General features: G+C 47.6%; 1 protein-coding gene across 7 annotated transcripts in view; it reads right to left on the reverse strand.

The window, feature by feature from the left end:
- Nucleotides 1–9,002, reverse strand: part of FOXP1 (forkhead box P1) — a 597,337-nt gene that overhangs the window by 35,706 nt on the left and 552,629 nt on the right. The window lies entirely within an intron of this gene.

Genomic DNA, 9,002 nt, shown 5'->3' on the forward strand with positions numbered 1-9,002 from the left:
ACCACCTAGCATAAAAGGAATGACAACAGGACACACGTTAAGGGGAGCTGCTTGTGCAGTGTTTGTTTACATTAGCACGCTTGTGCCCCCGTTCTGCAGAATGACAGCAGAGTCAAAAATGGGCTAAAAAGGACGTGGACCCAACAAGCAGACTTCGATGGATTTGAATCCAGGCTCTGCGACTCTGAGCACATTATGTAACCTTTTCAAGTATTTTGTTTCTCCTTCTAAATATGGAATAATAATCTCTGAACTTCCAAGAGTTGTTTTGAGGATTAAATAAATTCTTGCACATAACAAGCTTAGCATAGAGCCTAGCGCTTCGAGAATGCTCAGAAAAACCTAATTCCTTCTCGCTCCTTGTTTTTTTTTTTTTTTAATAGGAAAGTTAAATCAGTCAAGTCTATCTAGACTCCTACTGGCTGAGTATATGTTAGGAACCTGGATCAACATAACAGGGGTTCCATGGAGTTTGCAGCTGGGCTAACTGGGGAGAGAATTTTGATGTTTTAAAGAAGGGAACCAGAAGCGCGGGAAAGATAAGCCCATTTCTCATGGATTTACTTCCTTGCTTCTCACTGTTATCTGTCCCTCGTCCTAAGCAAATGCTTTTTCTCCCCTCGGCTGACATAGGTCATCCCCTTTTCTATTACCCATGGCCTCAAGTTAGGCTTTAGATAGTCCACACTGGGCAAGACCGTAACGGGGGTCTCGCTCCAGACTTGCTGATAACTGCTGAAGGCTAGGGGCCCCGTGTGCCACCTTCAAAGATAAAAACTAAGGGAGATTACGTTCATCCTTTCAGCGGAGAAAAGGGAACATGGTTTGGGGTTCACTGAACACAATCATTCTCTACACTGTCAGGAGGACTACTCATTTTAAGCCCAATGTAGCGGTTCTCACTTGTGAGAAAAGAAGTCCTGAAATAAGCAAAGGATTTGGGATGTGGGAAAGAATGCTGGAATTACTGAGGATGGAGAGAAGAAGGGGCCCGGCCATTCATTCGATTTCACAGAAGCCCAGATGGCTGTGGCTAGGTCAAGTCTTCTGGTCCTCGTGTCGTGTTTTACAGCTGGGTAAACTGAGGCTCACGGGGAGAACTTAACCTGAAGTCGTGGAGCTGGGAAGGCGCCACGCTAAGGCTAGAATCCCGGTGACAGGATGCTTGGTCTGACCTTCCTACACCGCTGTGATCCCAGACATCACCTGGGACACTGCCTGGGAACCCAGATCTCTGCCTCTCTCCCTGCCTCCATGCTGCCCTCCGTAGGCAGAACCGCAGGCAGTGGGGGCAGGGTGGAATGTGCAGTGTTACCCAGGTCATGAGGCGGCGAGTCCGGGTTAGTGCAGTGGTGATCCCCAGATTCACGGGGATCTGACCTAATCTTGCTGAGCCCAGTCCTCCAGGGGACAGACGAGGGAATAGGTGCTTCTAAGAAAGACCCCAAGGGTCCAAGTCTAACAAGGTACGTTGGGAAGACACCACTCTCTTCCATGGACTGAGCGTGCCTTACAGGGGGGCGGTCTAGACTTCCTCAGCAGGTTTGCATACAGTGACGGCCCCAACAGAACTGACGGAGGAAGAATGGATCTTGTCACCTGGGGTCTCTTATGGGCGTACGATCCAAAGGAGAAAAACAAGCCAAAAAAAAAAAAAAGAAAGAAAAAAAAAGCGGCAACTGGAAGGAGGAGAAATGAAACTCTTCTAACCAAACTGAGTATTTACCAAATAGCTATTTTCCAGCCACTGTCTCTAACTGTGGTCATTCGCAGGCCTTCGCAGCTCGGTCTTGAAGGCCAACTCCAGCTCTCAGGGTGTAGGCAACCTACGGCTCATTTCACCCCAATCGAAGAATTTCCCGACTTTTACTGTATTCTGTCACCATCTTAACATTCCTCACATGTTATTATTAAAGACTCTCTTGACATTTCAAGCAGACGCACACTGATACTCTGTCATAGTCTAGGAATTCTAATGCTCCTGGAGTAAAGCAGGATTTTAGACTATGAAAAAGCAGCGTCTTGGTCTTCCAAGGGGGGATGTGGAAGTGAGACACGCAGAGACCCTGCGTCTCTCGGCCCCTGGCACGGAGCGGTGGCAACATGAAGCTACGATGCTATTAGGACTTCCCTTTCTCCAGCACCGCTGAGCTTATTCAGAGAGAGTCACGAGGCTCTAGGAGGCCACCGCTGTGAGGAACTGGCCTGAGAACTGCTTTGAGTGGGGTCAGAAAGGTCCAAAGGGGGACCCGTGACAGATAATATACTTGCGAAAGTCCAGGAAGTTGAGGTGATTACAACCAGCCCCGCTGACGGTAGAGGCGTCACAGGTGAAGTCCCCAGAGTCACTGATTTGTGTTAGGCTTACTGTCTCTCCCTCTGCTATTTGCAACTTGTGCACTTTTCTTTCTGCTGACATTTTCTTAGAGCTTACAGTTCCTGGGGTAGATGGATTTGGAAAACTTCAGAATGAGCCCGGTGCCGCTGAGCTCCAGGCCTGGCCCCGCTGCCACGGACTGCTGGGGAGAAAGCTCCTCGAGGCAGAGGACAGCGTGGCCTCACCAGCCAAGTTTCAAAACCCTCAGTCTGTAAGGCCTGGGTGTGTGCAGAGAACCTCATGGGGTATAGCAGAGCAAAAACTGGCCACCCCAAAATGTCTCTCTGGCATGCGGATTATTTCGAGCTGAAAAGACTCAAGGCCCAAAAGACTCAGACACTTTGACCTTCCCCGCAACTGCCTAAAAGAATTCAGAGGGCCTGTCGGAACAGAGCCATCACCAGCAGGATCTGCAAAGAATATGGGCTAGGAGGTAGGGGGTGGGAAACTCGGCAGGGCCCAGAGATCAGAGTCCACTCTGTGTCCCACTGTCTCCGCGTGGTCCCACAAACATTTATTTACCAAACATTTACTTTTCCATTGCCCTGTGAGGTGCCTTCCTCCCCTCTGAATGCCCAAACCCCTACCCCCAACACCCTCTTCTGTCTTTAGCTGAAGATGGTATTTATGGTGAGGGTTCTGGCCATTTTGATAAGTGACTCCGTTTTTCCCTGGGTCACTCCCGTGTATACACACTGCTACACTTTTGTTTGATTTTCTCCTGTTACTCTGTCTTCGTGTCAACTGAACTCTGAGGCCAGCCAGAAGAGCCCAGACGGGGAGAGGAAAATGTGCCCCTCCCTAACAGGGCCATGACCACCCCTGTGTAAAAAGCCATAGAGCAGCACTGGGCAAGCGAAGGAAGATGGGTTACAAAGGCTGGGCTACAATCCCAGGGCCAGCCCATCATCTGCCATTAGCTTTGGACAAGTTAATCAGATCGTCTATACCTCAGTTTCCTCTTTTGGAAGCTGGCAGGGCACCAGTTACTTCTCTGACTCTCAGAGGACCGTCATTGTTAAGATCACCATCCGTTTCGTAACACCTTCTCAGAGAGCAAGAAGAAATACTCCATTAAACATGCTCATGTTAATCACGTATGAGACACATACTGATTTCCAAAGGTCAGATTCGCCCTTTGAAACATGACTCTCGGGATGGAGGAAATAGGGTAGAATCTACTCACAGAGGGGTTGTGAGGATTCAGTGAAGTTCAGGGTAAATGCACCAGGACATGCCTTGGCGATACAGCAGGAGCTCGATAAATATCCCTTCAAATGGTTTCCGAGCTCCTTTAGGAAACAGTTACAAGCAGAATATGGGCAATCCACAGATCTCTTCTACAGTCGACGGATGCCAGTGGATTGGGAGGGTAACCAACTCATCCCAGTTCGCCCAGGACCCTCCTGGTTCGGAAACTGAAAACCCCAAGTCCCAGGAATCCCTGAGTCCCAGGTAAGCAAACTGCGATGGCTGGTCACCATCCCATCCTGTTGAACAGAGAGTTGAATTTTAAAAAGAACACAATAGTCTTCCACTTTCCTTCTCCCTCCACTACACCCTAGGCATATTCTCAAGAGGCTCCTTCGGCCTGGAATGTCCTTGCCAGGAGCTCTTTTCCCTGACACCTCCACATTACAGGAAGGAAGAAGCTGCCTTACTTATCTAGATCCAGGGCTTGGAACACACTAGGTGCTTGATGAACAGCGACTGAATGGAGTCACATGACTCACGCATAGAAGGTCTGCACCCCTCCACCCGCACTGCCTGCCGGGGGCCAGGCAGTTCATCCCCATGGGCTGGGTGGCTGCTTCTCCCCTTGGCTGCTTTCAGTATTCACTTTACAGGGTCTCGAGGCTGAGGGGTTGTGGGGAGGCTGTCCTGAGGCGTGTCCCCCGACACATGCTGCGCCCTGGACATGATACGCAGGCCGAACCCCCCAGGCTCCTCTCTTCTTTCCTTCAAAGTCCATCTTCATACACCAGAGAGGTTGAGCTAAGGACTGAGCAAGGTCACACGGTCACGCAACAGATTAAAAAGAATAAACACGGCCAGAGAACTGTATCTATACCACGAACGTCTCAGCTTTCCAAGACAGGCAAGTCCATCAGAAGACTGTTTTCGCTTGTTGTCTGTTAGACTGGATGCTTTTCCCTTTTTCCAAAACGGAATTCTGACCCAGCCACCGACATACCTTATCCCCAGCTCGATGGCTGAGTGAACCCACATAACTGGATGAATATGGGTTTAAATCTGGGGGACAGTAGGTGCTCAACTCTCACGGAAGCTTCAGGTGCCTCCTTACAAGGCTGGCCATGGCACTGGGGGGATGGGGGGGGCGACCCTGACTCTCAATACGTCCCCACTCCCTGTGTCTCTGCCCCTCTGTCCTGTGGGGAGGGAGCCTTATGCCCATGACCCACGTGAGAGCGTGCACGCCGACGGCGGGGATTTCCCCTCCACTTCTAACTCATTTCCATTGACTGCCTATCATCCAGAAGGTGACTCTTGTCAACAGAGAACATCTAACAGGTGGAATCTTAGAATACATCCCCTGACCTCAAAAAGGACATTCCCTGCCCTTGACCCAAATGATTTCTATGGTGTCCGTCTGTCTTCATGCTAGGTGCCTACGTGCACAGTGCAGAATCTCACGTCACTTCTCGGCTTGCTGGTAAGAGCTGGGGTTAATCCCTATCCCGTCCATTGACAAATGTCAAAAAATTACAACTGCCTCTGTAATAATGAAATGCAGTTAGAAACACTCCAAAGGGCTTCAAATGCCCACTAAGATGTCTTTTTGACCACCGTCGCCCCCCACTCCCTGGCCTTCTCTCTCAGTGAGACCAGTAACAGGGTGGAACATGAGAACTGAATTAACCAACCTTTCTCTGTCAACAAGCTCTACATAAGGAGTCCACTGCTAAGAAGACGTGCATTATATATTTTGATACCTTCCAACAAAAATAAAAACAAGACAGATGCATCTCACTCCCAGTGCTGCACAGATAGGTCTAAGCCAGACTCCATAACCCATCATCTTGATTTCTGCCTGGTCGCTTGAACTCTGCCACGAGAATCTTAAAGGCTTTTCCTTCCTTTTGGTTCGAGTGCAGTGTTGTACACAGAGCACCATAACGGGAAACATGGCCAACCACACTATTCTCCAAGGGGAACAATGCTGATTTTTAAAAAATTGCATAAAATTCTTTAGGGAGGTCTGACTGTCGGTAAGAAACGCAAGGGCCTCCTGTTTGGGGTCAGAGTTGAGGTGTCTGGGGTTTAGATCTGGGGGCTGGCAAGAGACACGGGACAGCACTCCAGCGGTTTTCCCTGGCTTTGGTCACGTCTGGGACTGACTCTGTCCTCCCGAATTCTCCAGTGGAATCCTTTCACAATGATTCTCCAGGGTAGACATAATGAGCCTCTGTTGATCTCTACTGTAAGATCCGATTTGAGCTTACTGGGTTTGTTTTTACAACGGGGGCGCACGTGTGACCTCTCTCCCGGATGTGAACACCAGAGGCCTCAGGACTGCTCTGCAGAGAGAGTCTGGGTGGTGGTCTCATCCTACTCTACCAGTGATCACCCTTTGGGAATACGCTCAGGCCTCAATTGCTCTTTCCTGTAGTGCAAAGTGGCACCAACGGTTTGCACATTCGAGTTAATAAATGGTAATTGTGTAACAGACTCTGAGATACTTGGAGGTTCAGGTACTTCCTGGACCGGGAAATGCCTTCTTCAAGGGAAACAGAAGCAGCCCTTGGCTCAGTCACATACAAGGCATGCCCCATACGTCAGTCTGCTGTTGGGAGAACCGAGAGGTGACGGTGGGTGATGCCAACGGGAAACGAGACAGAAAGGCTGCGGAGACACAAGAACACCCTTTCCACGTAGCCTAGCTGCTGCACGGACCTGGCTTCCCCAGTACCTCGGGTTCTCTGGGCGCAAGGATGATTAGTTAAGTCAATTAAAAAGTACACTTCCAGACGTGGGTGCATGAAATGGCAAATGGAAATACAAACATCAGAGAAACAGGAAGCCTCAAATGGGTCTGGCTGTGAGTATAACTGTACTTTGGCCCAAACTCTCCCAAACAGACCAGGTCTGCCACCCAAAGAGTCTCCATCTGGTCCTTGATAAGGGCATTGGGCACAGAAAACTGCTGACATTTTCTTGTGCATTTCATCTGATTAAATATCTAATGGGTAAAATCTGTTTGGGTTTGGCCCTTATCTAGCATTGAAAGTCTCTTTGGAGCACGCTTCTGATGTTTCCAAGAACGCATTAGTGTCAGCGAACACTACCCAATGAATGAACAGTGCCACTGGAGAGCTATTTATTTATAGTCTACTTTTTTTTCCTAGAGTATAAAAACCAGGAGGGCAGCCCAATCCATTTCACTCATCTCATACTCCTTAGTGGCTCCTACAAGGCTCTTGCCATGTTACAGGCCCCGGGTAATGTTTGCTAAATGCATGAGCAGACAAATGGACGGATGAATGACTATCCCTCAGCCAGCTCTCTGCGACCCCCGATATCGGCAAGTATAATAACTGCAGGTGAAGCTGCCCTTGGGGGAAACTGACCAATATGGTGACTAGACTGGTTTTCTATACCGAGGCAAAGAAGGATGAAGTACGAAGGGGCGAGCCGACCTTTAGGGAGCCAGGGACCTAAGGGAACAAGTTGCTAATGACGTGATGCAAATTGTTTTCTTCTGCTCCTCTAGATCAGGAATTGCTTGGGAAACTTCTTCTGCAAGGGCCAGCCAGATAGTAAATATTTTCAGCTTTGCAGACCATCGAGACGCTGTTGGAATCACTCAACTTTTCTGTTGTAGAGCACAAGCAGTCACGGATAATGCGTAAATCAACGGGCATGGCCGTGTTCCAACACAACCGTATACGTGGATGCTGAACCTCGAGCTTCATATAATTTATTCTTCCTTTGATTCTTACCTCCCCTACCCCAACTACTCAGAGTGTAAAGACCTTTCTCAGCCCGTGGGATTCGGCCCAGGGTCTGTAGTTTTCCAAGCCCTGCTCTCGACAAGCACCGTGTCCTCGTTGCAGCAACGCTCTAAAGCTTGGAAGACACTGAACTCTTCAGAATGAGCCCCGCCTTCCTCCATTAAAGCAAACTCGCTGGCAAAAACGTTATAAGGAACATCACCGGTTAACTACCACAAAGTAACTTCTGGCCAGGTGATCGTCTTTGATTCCAATCAAAAGTTGAAAAGCCAGCCTTGGGTTTGATGTAGGACTGGAGGATGAAGGGAAATCTATGACTACATGAAATCCACAAATAGTCCAAGAGTCGTCATATCGGTCTGTACCACTCCCAGGCCACATGCGCCAAAACTCAACATTAAAGCTGCCAGAAGATAACCACCTGACTTACTGATCGTCTAACTCCTTTCCTTCTCCCACCCGCTTCCTGTGGAGGGTGAGGAATAGTGAATAAAAGAGATAGTCAGTTCCTGAGTAGTTAACGGTGGCCCCGCACTCAGATTTGCAGTCTGGAACGCCAACCTAGGTGAACCATTACCTCTGGTAAACAGTTTATTCTAGCTGATCATTAAAAATTTAATTTTATCAATTAGATACATAAATGCAGGAACTTGGATCACTTTATAAACACCACCACTGAGACATGTAAATTCAGGTAGCCGTAGCCACGGAGTTTGTTTTGTTCAACCCAATGCTTTAAGGGCTTCCTATGCTTCAACCACCAGTGAACTCTGGGGGTGAGATAAATATACTCCTTCTTTCCTTCCCAACAAACGTGCTAAATTTAAACATGTTTCCAAAGGCTTATGTAAGAATTTGGGGATTTTACGATGCGCCCTTTGCCTGTATAAATATCCCACTGTCCTAATAAGTTCATATCTGTAGTCTGAATGGAAAAATATTAACTACTTAAAGAAAATAACTTTTGAGACGTTCTGACTAAAAATAAAATGTGATTTGTCATATAAGATGATAACTAATTAAAAAAAAAAATCCTTTCTATCCTGAAAGTCAAAACAAAAAGTTTAAGTGTGTGTTGGCTGATTTTTCTCTGCAACTATTTGAAGCTGTAAATGACTTAACTCAGTAAAATTCCAAATGTAATTATCTTCTGTACTTAGCCTAGGGCTCTCCATATATCTCGGCATTGCTGTCTTGCATACAAAATAGGCCTTTCGATGGCTGGTAACAATATAATGTACAACATTGTTTTAATTTCCCCGAGTCGGCTAACCTCTTGCCTACACTGAACCAGCCAGAGGAAGAAGCCACAGTGAGTCATCAAGCACTCAACAGCATTTTGGAACTCGGCTGCGTAAATGGGGTTTGTAGGGTCAGCCTTTTGCAACTGTACGTTTTAATAATCTCCATTTCTGACCCAATTTTTACTTTTAGAAACAAATTTTCTATTAATTATACCAAGGAGGGAATTACTGTTAAAATATGGTGGGGTTCATCAACAAGTTACATCAGGAAGTAGAACCCACACTTAAAGTGCCCCTCACCCAAATGTGATGCACAGGAACGTTTGCTGAAGTTAATTTTCTGTAGTCATAAAGCACATTCCTCATGGCCCAGTGAATTTCCAAATACAAGACTCTCTCTCTCTCTCT

The sequence above is a fragment of the Aethalodelphis obliquidens genome, unplaced genomic scaffold, assembly GCF_003676395.1.
Source record: "Aethalodelphis obliquidens isolate GAN/ISIS:26980383/991018 unplaced genomic scaffold, ASM367639v1 scaffold22, whole genome shotgun sequence".
Lineage (NCBI taxonomy): Eukaryota > Metazoa > Chordata > Mammalia > Artiodactyla > Delphinidae > Aethalodelphis > Aethalodelphis obliquidens.